At 27.1% G+C, this 15,772-nt stretch overlaps 1 protein-coding gene across 5 annotated transcripts in view; it reads left to right on the forward strand.

The window, feature by feature from the left end:
• The window catches only part of LOC109601708 (uncharacterized), a 115,475-nt gene that overhangs the window by 82,773 nt on the left and 16,930 nt on the right, over positions 1-15,772 (forward strand). Inside the window, exon 1 of one of the 5 annotated variants that reach the window (XM_049969759.1) lies at positions 5,481-5,498. The exons of the other annotated variants lie outside the window; for them this stretch is intronic. The gene's annotated coding sequence lies outside the window, so the exon portion shown is untranslated. Of the gene's footprint in view, positions 1-5,480; positions 5,499-15,772 lie in introns of those variants that run through there. 5 annotated transcript variants of the gene reach the window in all.

The following is a 15,772-nucleotide window of genomic DNA, read 5'->3' on the forward strand; positions in this document are numbered from 1 at the left end:
AATTAAACGATAATATGTTTTTAATTAGGCGGGAAATGTTCGGCTGTACTAGTTACATTCATTATATGTTGGAACCTGTATGACAGGGGTTGGAAAAGAGGTTTAGTCGAACAGGTATTAGTGAGACGTTTTCCGTAACATTAAGCCATCTCGGTTGGATTGTCGTGAGACACGAACTTGAGATTACGATTAAACTGTGCAAGGACGCCGAAGTTATACTACATTTTACCCTACAAGATTATGCACTTTTATTTATAAAACGGATATGAGTAGCACGAAAAGAATCTAAAATAGAAGTCGGAAGTGAGAATTGTTCTTTGCAATATCGAGTTTTTGGTTTACTTTCTTACATTTAACTTTATATGTGTAAATGTTTTATTTAAATTATTTTTTAATAAAAAAAATAACGAAAAATGTTTTTAATCATGTTTTAATTGTAGTTTTTAACCATAAATCCACTTTTAAATAAATATATTAATCTGTGATCATTAAATTGTATGTAAATAAAGTTATCATAAATTTTCATTTATGATAATTTTGTTGAATGATGCAATTATGGCGACTATATACCAGCTTATAATTGCATATGTATAGCCCATAATTTCACTATATGCTGCGTATATATTTTCTTTTAATTGTATTACTTACACAGTGTTTTCAACCCAGTATTAATCAAAATTCCAAAGATGTCAAAAAATCTCAAATTATCATTAAAAATTCTACAAATACAATTTTTTGTGAACAAATTTAGTGAAATATCCCAAATTTAAAAATCTTTCAATAAGAAAAAAGGCGTGAAAAATCCCAGAAACTCTATTTTGTGTCCTAACTTCAATTTTAGAACATATATTTTTGAAAGTTTTTGCCTAAAACTTTTCGGCCTTCGCTTATGATTATTTACATTAAAACACGAGCCAGAAACTTTTATTGTATAACTTATTAAGACAGATTTCAAGTTGTGATATAATTTTTTACATTTAATAAAGTTCTAATTTACAATTTCAAAAATTAACCGTACTCAATTTTATCTTACGTACACAATTTCACATGTTCAATTAATAAAGAAACACAATTAAAGAGAATTATGGAGAATGTGCATTCAGTAGATTCACTTATATAGGTCAATTTTGTTTATTAAAACTCAAAATAATTAATTAATTAAAAAATTCAAAAATATTTAATATAGACATGTGTGGCACATAAATAAATTTATTATATAAATATATTTTATTGAAAATTCAATTTTGTAAATATATATAAGATTATTTTTTTTTAATTGTTCAAAATATTTATCTAGTATCCTCATATTTATAATATATATTGTCCAGACTTAAAACCTTCAATTTATTAGTTCGTGTAAAACATAAATCAACTTTTTAATTGGTCAATATACTCTTAGTTTTATTTTTCCCCACTTTTAGCAAAATTTGATATTATCCATTCAGATTACATGTACTAATAAAAATAATAATGTTGTGTCTGGACAATATTAATTTTGATCATTTGTTGAATTAATAAAATATATTTACCAAATTTTATGTAATATTAATAAAATAATTATATATATTAAATTCTATTTATAAATGGCTACATGATAATTATTAAATATTCATTTAATATTATACTATCGAATTTAATTAATTATTCAAAATTAATATATGCATTAAAATTTTATTATCTTATAATATAATATACACATAACATATTTTAACAATCACGAAATCATATTTAAATTTAATTTTTATAACCTAACCTAACCTAATTTAACATAACCCAACCTGAACCAACCTAACATAAAGTATGGAATATTAAAATAAAATTAAAATTTATTATCTTCTAAAAAAAAAAAGAAATTTAAATTCACTAAATCTTTGATCCCGTTAAAACAACTTTACACAGTGAATTCAGAAAAAATATATTATTAACTTAATTAAGAAATGTTCTTGTACAATCGCGGTCTGGATTTTGTCAACTGAAAAAAAAACACACATTTAAGTTTTTTATCCGGCCATTTTACAAAGTAGAATATTGTTATAACGACACTTCATAAACATCGTTACCTCCATTAGTTCGCCGTAAAAGGAGCGGATATTAAAACAAATATCTTTGCCTATACTGTTTTTGGTATTCGGACTGCTTTTTCTTAAAATATAAAATAAACAGGGGACATTAGTCTAAGGCAGTTAAGGATTTCGCAACTGGTGAAACGTATTCATTATTTGTAATAGTAACATAATATTAAAGCAAGATTTCCTAAAACGAAAATGTAATAAACATTATTACTTGGCAGTTCTTCGTCTGCAAATAGGAAGTGGCTAATTGGATAAAAATATTTACGTAAGGTGTTAAATTATTAATGAACCTACACTCAAGGATTTCTTTGTCTCTCTTATTTCGTTAATTGTCCTATTGTTGGATAAATTCGGTTTAATTATAATTTTTTGTGTTGAATCACTTATGATGCAAGGCACATTGAAGAATTATTATATTTTTTACATGCTGGCCCATGTTATATTAATAAACATTTATTTAAATTAGACGTGCGTGCGTTAATGAAATGTATGATTAATTCGCCGATGACCGTTTTACATTTCTTAAAATAAACATGAGCAGACAATAAAAAAATTAATACTGAATAAAGTTTGATTAAGCAGCCGTGTAATTTCAATAATGCGTATTAATATTTGCAGCGACTTGTACGTTCCTTCATTTTTTAATTTCCTTTTTGTGTGTGAAGTGTTCCGCTTTATTTCGCCTGCGTTCGGAATAAATTCCAATTATTTCCGTGAATGTCTTACGTTTGCGAAATATTTTATCGCATTTTCTTTCATGTTGTTTCAAAACGCACCATTAATCTGGATTATGAAATCGCAAAACGGCGAAGCCGAAAGATGAAAATGCTCCACATAAATTCGCCGGCCGGCCTCAGTACAAATATTCTTAATTAAAACCGAAACCTGAAACTTTAATTTAATTTAATCTACTGAATTTATAAGTCGGGTCCGTAGATGTTGCACACTAAACGATGAAAAAGCTTAATGAAAGTCTTGTTTATTGGTCCCGTTTTCCTTTACTAGCATTTGAAAATTTTAAAATTCCTGAAATATCTGTCGCAGATAATTTTTTATTCATTTTAATTATGTTATTCATTATAATTCAACTTTATAAAATTCATAAAATGAACTTAAAAAAGTTAACAAAGAGATTTAATTTCAATTGAATTATTATTCATTTATTAATATTTTGAATTGTAATAATAAAATACAATAGAAAACCATACAGAGAAATTTTATTTAACAACTCCAGAAATATATTAATTTTTAAATTCAATTTGAATGAAATGAATTTAAATAAGCTATTTAAAGAGGTCCATTATTAGTTAAACTATTTATTAATTTATTCATATTCTGAATTGTATTGTATAAATACACTAAACGAAAAATGAAATTTATTTGTTATTTATTACACCTACTAATTAAACCTAATCAAGTTAGCTAAGGTAGCTAAACATTAACAATTAAAATAGACTGTAACTACTAAAGTAAACATAAATAAGAGTCTCAAAATAGCATTAATTAGATTAGTTATTCATTTATTAATATTTTGAACAACAGTAACAAAATACCATTGAAAACAAACAATTTATTTATTTAATTAGTCAAAGTACATGAACATTGATTCAATTATTTATTTATTTATTAATATTTTAAATTATGACCCTAACACTAACTTAATTACATTATTTGTTGATTTATTAATATTCTAAATTATATTTAAAATATCAGAACAAAAAAAGCACATAAAAGTAAAATTATTTATTATTTTCTGGAAAATATGAAAATTTCTAAGATAACTTTCTTTGTCTGTTAGGAAATAAATGATTTACTATTAGAATCAGTAGCTTATTATTAATTAAATTGTACGAGGTATTTCCAAAATAGGTGGTCAAATTTTAAAAACAGAATCCGTTCAATAATGAAGAAAATGTAAATAATTTTTTTCTTGAAGAAAATATAGCTCATCACATTTAAATTTCAAATATATTAATATAATTTATTAATTGGGTATGTTTGGCTACAAACATTAAATCTGAAATATCTTAAAAATGGCTGTGATTTTTAAATTTAACCAAGAGTAACTTTTTTTCTTCAAAATTATGCTAATGATATGAAAAGTTTAATAGTTTAAAAAATATTCAGTAGTGTCGAAAACAGGGAGAGAAAAAGTAGAGAAAGAACACTTCAGAATTTACACCACTGTAACAATATGGAACATGTTTATTATATTGAATTGTAGGTATATATTTTAGGATATGTACCAAAATGAAACACGAATTTAGAAAAAACATTTTATATTTTCTTCATTATTGAACCCGTTCTGACTGCTCTCAAATTTGGATCACTCATTTTAGGAGCATCTTGTATATTAATATTCTAAATTTCATATAAACAATATTAAAATTTCTAAAATAAATTTACTTATTTTTGAAATTTGTAAAATCATTAAATCAAAATATCTGAATTTTATATTTCTAATTTCTGAAATATACCCAAAAAAGTTATTTATTTACATTAATTAAATTATTCATTTATACACATTTATCATAAAGTAACCATAGAATACAATAGAAAATTACACAAAGTAAATTTATTTGTTTGTTATTTGTTTAAAATATTAAAATTTCTAATACTTGTCATAATAAATTTTCATTCACTTCAGAAGCCTGTTATTAAAAACAGACTAGTTTACAGATATTATCGCACCAGTAAAAGAAAATACAATGGACGACATAAAAAATAAATCACTTTCACCACGTCTGATTCGCTTAATATCCGAAATCCGACACAATGAACCGCAAACAATAAACCCATCATAAATAATAGGAGTTAAAAACCCTATTGATGAAATTTTCCTAGAAAACTCTTTGGGCTTGTTTGGAGATCCATTCAATTTTTCTATGACATTTCCAATTCAATTCCTTGCACTTCATGCTTCGCGCGACTTTTTGTACTGCGAAAGCTCCCACAATGATTGATATCCCATTTTTTAAGTGCACTCCAATAACAATCGGTGTATTTATCTGTGCTGTTGGATTTATCGGATTAATAATTTAAAAATTGCTTCCTGCTTGATAATTAGGCATTCTCGTGTTAGAAAAGTGGTTACGTCTACGGAATTGTAAAAGTGACTGACGGCTGATCAATAAACTTGTGTTGCAACGCTTAAATTTGCAATATCATGTTTATTTTATTACTTGAGCACTTGAATTTTAATTCTAATTAGTTTTATTTAGTATTCCATAAATTTTCTACGCGGAACTGCTTCTAAAATATTTGAAACGGGAGTGCGTAATTGATGTTTTTATTGTGTGCATCATTCCATTATGAATTTATGCACATACGTTTAGTTTTATTACTGTGGAGATGTTTTGTGTGGGTGGTGCAGTAAAATTATTTTAATTTACTTCGGCAGCGGCAATTTAAATTTTATGGAATGAGGTTAAGGTTTAACAATTAGTATCATAAACCTTTTCAACTAACGTATATTTTCTACATGGTAAATTTGCAGTTTTGTGTTTTTATTAGCACATTTAATTTCTTTTTTAACATCTTTCTGTGATACTATTTATACCATAATGTATATTCATTCTGTCACACCATTTAGTTTTTTAACAGATTGCTCACATATTCTGGGATATTCTGTATAAGTACGTATTTTTTAAAGAAGTTGCTATAATTATGGCAACTGCGGTATATAAAATAATAAAATAAATTAATATTAATTAATAATAATATTAATTATTTTCACTATTATAATTTTTTACACAACTCAAAAGTATTTTTTTAATATTTCTTATAATGCTTAATTAATATTTATACAATAGTAAAAAAAATATTTAGTAAGTAATTTTAATAGGAAATTACTTTAGAAATTTTATTTTTTAAATTATTATATTATTTTAATTTTAATTTAAAATATTTATAAAGTACTAGGTTTATAATAAATAATGAATACAATTAATTTTTTTGTTATTCAATAATATTTTTTATATAAAAATCTTAATAAAAATAATAAAACTAAAAATTATTATAATTAAAGGAAACAGTTATTTGTTTAATAAACCAAACTTCAACCACTTACGCCGAAAGTTCCGAGCCTTAATTTTTTTATTTCTTTTTGTTTTAAATAAACTGCTCCCGTGTAATTTCGTCCTCCCCTATAAAACGGTATAATTCAAATCTCTTTCTTTGGAACAGACTACAATTGTCAGCGTAATATTGAAAATGTAGAAACCACAAAGGAGACACGCAAAAAATGTTCTGCTCTTTCATTTCCTATTTATATTCCCTTTTATGTCGGGCATTAAGAATTGCGTAAACCCAACAGGAAAATTTCATTATTCGTATGAAAAAGTGGGCACTTAAAAAACGCGGTATTTAAAAGGCACCTAAACGCGGACGTATAATAATAAACAACAGCTTAAAGCTTTAGCTTGAAAGCACATATAAATTATTAAAAGTCGGAAAGTTTACGATACTTAAGGGCAACTTCAATTAAAAATAACTTATGTTCAGCTTCCTCGACTCTAATTTTCCTTAGGGGGATGTGTTCATCTCAAACACAACGAGTAAATTAAAAACGAATAAATTACACGTGTGTAATTTTCTACCGAAAAATCAAGAGGAAGTCCGCCCAGTTTTACGACGTTTCTTATTTTATATTCATCGAAAACGCGTTCGCAAAACTCGCCCCGGCTGAACGTACAAAAATAATATGCGAAAAAAGCTGCGAGATTTTCGAATTGGGTGAAATTCATTGAATAAACTTTTGCCCGGGGACGCAGGTGCGGACCAGTAGCCGGGATGTATTAAACGGGGCCCGTTAAAATGATTTACCGTCAAAAACTGTCAATGAAACAGGAAAAATCAAATATAAAGGTCATTTTTCGACGGGAGTTTCATATGGTACGTACGTGGATACGTGTCAGCTCATTTTTTAAAGTGGCATTACGTAGTACGTAGCGAAAATCATTTTCTTACCACCTGCAACTTCAGTTTATGACACCGGGTTTTCGTAACTTTTTCATAATAACGGCGACGACTAATGGTAAAAATGGCGAATGCGACTGTTGTATATTTGATTTTGTAGTTAATCCAAATGAAATTTACATTTTTCCGTGTTTATTTAACTTTGATGAAATGTTTGAAAAGTACGGTTTAAATAACGTAATGCAAATATTCACATTAATGATGGGATATTGGTATATAAATTCTCTGTTGTTGTAATGATTTTAGTTTTCGTACAATTTATCTGAATTATTATGGATTTTTTAATTGAATTGTTCCCGTGATTGCATTTTATTGTTATAATTTCTGATTTTTGTAGTAGTTTGTCATTAATGTGGATTAACTATTATAGTACTTGGCTTTTGGTCCCAACAAATCGAAATGATAATTATGAACATTGAACTTTTATTTTTGCTGTTATTGATAAAATATTACATTATCTACTTATTAAAGAATTGAATTCAATAAATAAATTAAATTAAAGATTAAATTTATGTAACCCTAATTAATTAGAAAATATAAATAAAGAAATGATAATATATAACATATGAAAAAGGAACAAATCACAAATTAGAATTTGTGAGGGCACTCTTCACATTTTGATTAACCATAAATAAATCATCATTAATCATTTTTATTAATGTTTTTAGCACATAGCAAATTAATTTTCTTTATTATTGATTAATAGTCGAAATTAAAAAATATTTCTGAAGTGATTTTTTATTTAATGATATTAATAATTTCAATAAAATTAAAATTCTAAGTAATATAATATATATAAAATAAAAATAAATAAAATTATAAATAGTTTTTTATTAAAATTAAAAATTGTTTATACTTATACTGTTTTCTAATTTAAAGTTAAAAATATTTTGGAAGAGCTTAAAAATATAAATTTGAAACACAAATATTTGTTTCTTTTCTTTGTATATTTAATATGTTTTTACAATAGAATGTAGAAAAAACAATGTATATTTTGTATTTAAAATTCAAATCAAATATTCATCGGAAAAGTGTGTGATTAATATAAAATTTCAATAATCAATACTTGACAAATTAAAAACTGTTGAACGTTGATAATTTTTGTTCATAGAGTCCTGAATTCATAAATATCCACATATTTTCCATCTAGTTTTTGTGCAAAAATAAAAAAAAAAATATTTACCAAACTGTTTTTTTAAATCCAATCTCAAAAATTCAGTTTTGTGTTTTTATTAGCACATTTAATTTCCGTTTTAACATCTTTCTGTGATACTATTTATACCATAATGTATATTCATACTGTCACACCATGTAGTTTTTTTAACAGATTGCCCACATATTCTGGGCAACTGCGGTATATAAAATAATAAAATATAAATATTAATTATTTTTAGTATTATAATTTTTTACACAACTTTAAAATATTTTTTTAATATTTCTTCTAATGCTTAATTAAAATTTATACAATAGTAGAAAAATTATTTAGTAAGTAATTTTAATAAGAAATTATTTTAAAAATTTTATTTTTTAAATTCTACTTACTATTTAATTCTATTTTAATTTTAATTTAAAATATTTATAAAGTACTAGTTTTGTAATAAATAATGAAAACAATTAATTTTATTTTTATTCAATAATACTTTATATATAAAAGTAATAAAATTAATGAAATGAAAAAATTACAATATTTTAAACCAGATGCTGTTTATTTATCTAAATTTACAGGGTGTTACACACTTATCCGACAAACTTTAACCACATATGCACTGTTATATAACAAGTTGATTTTTGAAAAATAGTCCAACAGAAAACGAGATAATAAATAATTAATTTTATAATAAACTACAAGTTGTGTAGTTATTTCCATTGGCTTGAACAAAAGATTGAGTTTGTCGAATACAACCCCTAATACGGGTTGGGATCTTCAAATGTTCTTCTTTCTTGTTGATCCCGAAGACGCAAAATATCGTATACTGTTCAGAACCCGATGTTTCAGGTACAATATACGTTATTGTTTAAATGTCCCAATTGTTTCAACCCTAGTTTGAAACACTAAAAACACTATTTATTTATTTATTTTCAAAAATCAATTTGTTATGAAACAGTTATATGTTGTTAAAGTTTATCCGATAAGTTGTGAAACACTCCGTACATTATTTTAATTAAAATATACCTATTCCATTTAAATCAAATACATTATTTACCCTGAACTGTTTCTGTTGAATTATTGTATATTAATTAAGTAAATAAAAATTAAGATATTTTTTATAAAAATTTAATGAAAAGGCATAATTAAATTTAAATGCAACTAATAAATAATCAGAATTAAAACCATTCAAAATATTGACATTTCTTGATGCAAGCATCGAATTACAACAATATCTGTACATTTTGCAATCATTATAAATTAGCGGGTTGGCAAAATTCAATTAAAATATAATGTTAATTGTTCATTAGCGAAAAATATATGCGGAATAACATTAATTAATATAACCATCAAAACCCCCGGACCATTGAATGTATAATACGTAATTTTGTTGTCAACATTACCCCACCGACAAAAACTAAATTAGTTAGTGCCAATTACAAGTAATTGACCGTTAAATAATTTATGGGAAACGCGTGGTTTCACCGTTTCAGTTCGCAAGTATACATATTCATTGCGTGTTTTTATATTACAGGATCATGTTTCGTCAATTGTGATCCCCCCTTTTTAATTATGGATATGTTTATACCAAAAAATAATCAGAAAGTTGAATCGCCATTTGATTAATGGATTTGTGTTTACCGTAAACAGAGATACAGATGAGGTCACACAATAGAGGAAAAAAAAAAAATGAGACGAAATTCATAGGACATAATGTGACCGGGATTCATTTAATTTTTTATCATTTGATTTATTCAACTGGACATTTTCTCCCCCGGTTCGAATAAATTTCGCCTGATTGATTTATACGAACTAATAACCTCGAAACAAAGGGAAAACAGATAAATCGGGTCAGCCGAATACGAGAATATTAATGTTATTTTGTAATAAGGCGTAATTTTCAAATGGGTCGGAAATTGGCTTTACGCAATATTGGCTTCGTGTTGTTGTATTGTTATTTGTGGGGTAATTTATATACGGGAGCTCTTTTTGATCAGTGATAAGAATAACATTAAATAAATATTGGATACTATCAGAATGTTATACAATAAAAGCAATAATTAAACTTTTAACATATATTACAATGTCGTTTTCAATTGCATAATATTTAAATTTAATAATATAAGTTATAATTAATCAAATAGACACTCAAACATTTTAATATTTTAAAATATGATTATAATAATAATAGCCTAGGTTGGAAGAATTGATCCCTATAGTATGTTATAGCAAAATCGTCACCTTGCTGAACTGTGGATATAACAAACTTTTTGTTGTTCAGTGAATATGATCTTAACAATTCAAAATTGGACGTTCACATTTTTAGTAGTAACTAACACATCGTTCAATAAGTCCCAAGACTAACAACGAAAACAATATTTTTTTTTCAAAAATCATTTTTATTCATCAATATAATCTCCTTTTAGAGAGATACAAATGTTCCAACGACTTTCCAACATTTCTATACCATGTTTATAAAACGATTTATCCTTTGCTTCAAAATAGGATTCAGTTTCGGCAATGACCTCTTCATTCGAGCCAATTTTTTTCCCTGGAGCATTTTTTTGACATCAGCAAAGAGCCAGTAGTCGCTGGAGGCTAAATCTGGCGAATACGGGGGGTGGGGAGGCAAATCAAAGCTCAACTCGTTCAATTTTGCCTTTGTTTTTATGAACTTGTGGCTTGCTTTTGTTCCATTGAAAGCAATCGCGGTACCCACTTTAAAAAAAACCTTTTTCGTGCTCAATTTGTAAATACGCTTCCAGATAATATCTATGTCATTTCTGCAATCTCACAGACCTACACTTTGCGATTTTTCGTTACGATTCACTCACATTTTCCGATGTAACGGCTTCCAATGGCTTACCCGAACGTTCCGCATTGTTTGTGCCCGTACGACCACGTTTAAACTCAACATACCACCGACAAATCGTTGGTTTGGATGGAGAGGAGTCCGGGTAATGTTTTTCAAGCCATTGATGGGCTTCTACGGTGTTTTTATCCATTAAAAAACAATGTTTTATCAACACGCGAAACTCGCTTTTTTCCATTTTTCAAATTAATTACAAAGTGACTTTACTCTAACCTCGATAACTCTGCTGTTAGTGGTCCGACCGACGTGAAATTTTTACACGTTTCATGTAAAGGTTCGTACTCTAGGGAAACTTGGCCAGTTTAGTATTACTAGGACCATTTCTGGGTTTTCTGGGGACTTATTGAACGATGTGTTAAGAATGTTCTTGTAGACCTGGGGTTAAACATACTTCCATCTACTATCTTCTCACAGTTGTTGAACTATTTTGCCAATTTTTTGAATTGGTTGAAAATTTATACATTTATTTAGTTACACCAATACTGTGTCACAACGCACTATGATTGGAACATTTTTTTTATTCACATCAATTTTTTATCGTCTATTTTTTGAGCTATTACGCATTAAAATGCCATACTGTATATTGATATTCGGATACCTTGCCTAATTGTATTGTTTGATAAAATCGATTTTATAAATAGGTTTCCATAAATAACCGTTGTGTACATTCTCGTAGTTAACGGTTATGATAATAATTGCAGCAATTAATATCCTGAAATGAAAAAAATTCCAAATTGCCGACAATCATTAATTACGTCAAAATACAAGATTTGTAATACACAAGATCCCTTTTTCCACAACACGAAAAGTAATTAATCTTTCGTTTCGGCCACTTCTTTTATATTGTACTACGTGTATACTTCCCAGGAAAAGTAATAAATATAGAAGACATATCGGTTAAGTTGAAATCTTATCCATTTAATCTTTATTCCTTCCTAAGTCCTGGAGGATATAATCGGGTCGCAGTAGCAGATCCGAAGCCCGTGTCTCTCTCTCTATGTGTATGTGTGTGTGTGCAGGATAAAGTTTCTGGTTCCACAATGCAGATCAATTACTTTCTGATCATGCGATTAACTCTAATCTCGGCCTTCCAACACAGACGCAGACATCTGACCCGTGTCAACGGGCATCCCCCTTTTTTATTGCCGACATGTTTCATTAAATTTGAAAGTTTGCCAATATGAAATTGTGCGCCGAACCCCGCAGATCAAGGAAGTTTATAATTAATAAAGGCTTCCTGTCGTTACTTGTTCAAGACATTCAAGCAATGTTCGGTGCTAATTAGTGAAGTGGACCGCGTATGAATTCAGTAATATAAACTTCCTGCATTCAATCAATATGCATACCTATAAACTTGGGTTACAAGATTGTGATGTCACCTTTAAGTGGGTAATTTAATTTCATGCAAGTTTGTATGAATCGAGTGGGTTGTATGAAAAAGCACATGTTAAGTTTAGTTCTGGAACAAATTAGTTGGGAGAACCCGTTATTGAGGAGAGTAATGGTTTTAATAACCATGAGAACAATGAATCAGGACTCAATGTAGAAGAGATGAGACGTTATAATACTACGGGTAACATTATAAATCTGCCCTTCAAAGTGCAGGGAATATATGAAATTGAAGTTCCACGACGAGGTTTCCGCACCGTTGCGGATTTATCACCGGCAATAACTTTTTGTCCCGGATGTGGTAAATTATAAGGTTTTAATTAAAAAGTCGCATCACGGCGGTATATTATCTATGAATTATTTCCGTAAAGGTGATAGTTACGCGGTTTTTTTATTAATGTTCACCGATTGAACGGTCTGCATTAAGCAATCACGTCGTCAATATTAAAATAAGTGGCGATATGCAAATCCATTTTGCAGAAAAGCGATAGTAAATTATCTTTATAAGAGAGCGTCACTTAGAGTGCATAAAGTATGCTACTCGAAATGAGTTTCGCATCAGGCCGAGTTAATTGCCAACTTTAATTTAAACCATTACTCGATAGTGCATCTTGAGTTGGTACGCTTGTTTAGACTTTCATTATTGCGAAGCAGATTACGGGGATCATTTTTAATATGCTTGAATGGTTGTGTAGGAATACATTAAACAATTATGGGTGTTAATATCTTATCTGTATAAGTACTAGTTAAAAAGAAATTAGTGTTTTTGGTCAGACTTTCACTCTTCCCCAAATAAATTATTTTAGATTACTATGGCAAAAACAGCTTTAATTATTTGATAAATGACATGTGATATTAAGGTAAGGCTTTGTTATGTAAGTGAAAGAAAGTTCATCACAAAATTGTTGCTTACTAGAATTGATACTGGCTTAAATTCTTTTGGATGTCTAATGTGTCTCATTGTTTATCGCGATAACCAGTCTAATCCTGCATTATATTTTGGTTTCACAATAAATTTAAAAAAATTTATTATGAATACACATTGATATTAGGAAAAAAATATTATCATTTTATTTTAGTCACGATCTTTTTGATTTAAAAGTTTAAGATTTACTTGTCATAATTAGTGCCATGTTCCATTGAAGATTAAATTATTTATATTTAAATTGACTACAAATTCGCAACTATTAAATAATGTATATATTACTTAATTGGGCCATATTTATTAATGCTGTTCATAAGTTATATCAATTAAATTTAAATATAAATTACGTCCTGAAATTTATTATTTAGTTAGTTTAAAGCTTTTATAACATAGTAAATTGTCCTTATTTATAATTATTAAATATTAAGTTTTGTTATAAATAGTTTATGAAAATATTCAAATTTCTTATTTAGTTATTTTACTACTTTACTGTAAATTCGTAATGAATATATTGAATTATTACTAACCAAATAAACAAAATTAATTAAAATTTCAAATATTTCTATTACTTAATTTTATATAAATTCTTCATGCTGTTAATGACCAATATCAGTTATATAATAAGGCCATTATTCAATAGATATATTTTAATCATTTATATTATTTAACGTGATTGTATTGAAATTTATTGTTTTGGCATTCAAGATTAATCATTGAACTGTAACTCTTTTAAATTGGTAGATATTGAAATTGATTTTGTTTTATTTGTTCATGTTAATCGTTCTGATGTGTCACTGTAAATTTATAATATATTTGTTTTATTATTTTTAACCATTTAATTATATCTGATTTGTTCATGTTATATGACAGATATTAATTAAATAATGAGGCAATTACTCAATGGATTCACAACTTTTATCATTCAGTCTATCAAAATTAAATATAATATTTATAATAAACTCCGACATTGGAAAGCTTTCAACAACTCTTCTCTAAATTGATGTTGATCAAGTGATCAATTGGCAATTGAAATTTCTTTTACATTTGTAAATTTATGTTAGTAGTTTGTTGTATTAATCATTCAAATATTTAATTATAAATTGATAGAAAACTGAGTGAACAATAAAAATTGTATTTAACTATTAATAATGAATATATAATATCATTTAGTTTGTTCATGGTTTCTATGATTCTATCAGTTAAATAATGAATCCATCAAATTATAAACTTTATACACATGTGGGAATATTTAAAATTTTGAAAATTTGGCACTAAATCTTCATTTGCAGAGAAAATTGAACTTTTAGAAAAAAATATGTACATATATAATAGACTAGTGTTAAATTAATTGCGATGTCTCATAAAAAGCTTTCTTTTGATCATAAAACAGAGGGATTTTTTTAAATCAAAATAACACGTGCTCAAGACGATCTAAGTTAATTTGTTGGTAAAATCATGTTTTTCTGAAATATGCTGTTTTATTCGAAATATAAACGATCTTAAAACCCAAATAAATGAAAAATCAAAAACAAAATATAAACTCAAAATATTTTCCAGTTGATGTGGTATAAATAAAAAACATAATATATTTAAATTGCTATTTTTATTTTAAAATAAAACGATGTGTCATTGTCAATAATTTTCAAATGACAAAGAATTTATAATTACACTTGATTTTACCAAAAAATTATGTTACATCGTTTATATGATATCCAATTAATAATTCCTACAAAAAAAATGTCGTATGTGGCATGAATGTTATTATTAAAATATTTATCAATCTACAATCGATTCACATAACGTACGACACAGTGATTGTCGAAAGGGCCGTATATACATGTACAGATATCCAAATAAATTAATTGATTAATAAGAAAGATGTTATCCAACGTTACCTGCTTATTACGCAACTAAATTTGTTTATGTTACACCGTACCTTGTTTGAAAGGAGTAAATTTTAACCTACTATTAGTAAAAATAAAATAAAAATTCAATACAAAGAATTAATTATTAATCCCTATTTTTAACTTTCCTCAACAAACGATGAATAATCATTAAACACAATATAATGAAGAAAAAAGGTTGAATTAGGGATCTCAAAATAATTAATGGATAAAGCAGCCCCGCAACGTGACTTTTTAATTAAATCGTTATAAATTTACCACGACTGGGACAAAAAGATATTGCCGGTAATAAATCCGTAGCCATGTGGAGACCTCAACATGGAACTCCAATATATTTTATACAATTTCATATATATACGCCGGTTGACGGTCTTCTATTCTTTGAAAGGCAGATTTACAATGCGCCTCCTAATTCCCGACTCTCAATTTCATCACCGAGCACCGCATCGAAATCCGTATCCATTGTTCCCGTCGTTATTAAAACCA

This window comes from Aethina tumida, chromosome 7 (assembly GCF_024364675.1).
Source record: "Aethina tumida isolate Nest 87 chromosome 7, icAetTumi1.1, whole genome shotgun sequence".
NCBI classification, from domain to species: domain Eukaryota; kingdom Metazoa; phylum Arthropoda; class Insecta; order Coleoptera; family Nitidulidae; genus Aethina; species Aethina tumida.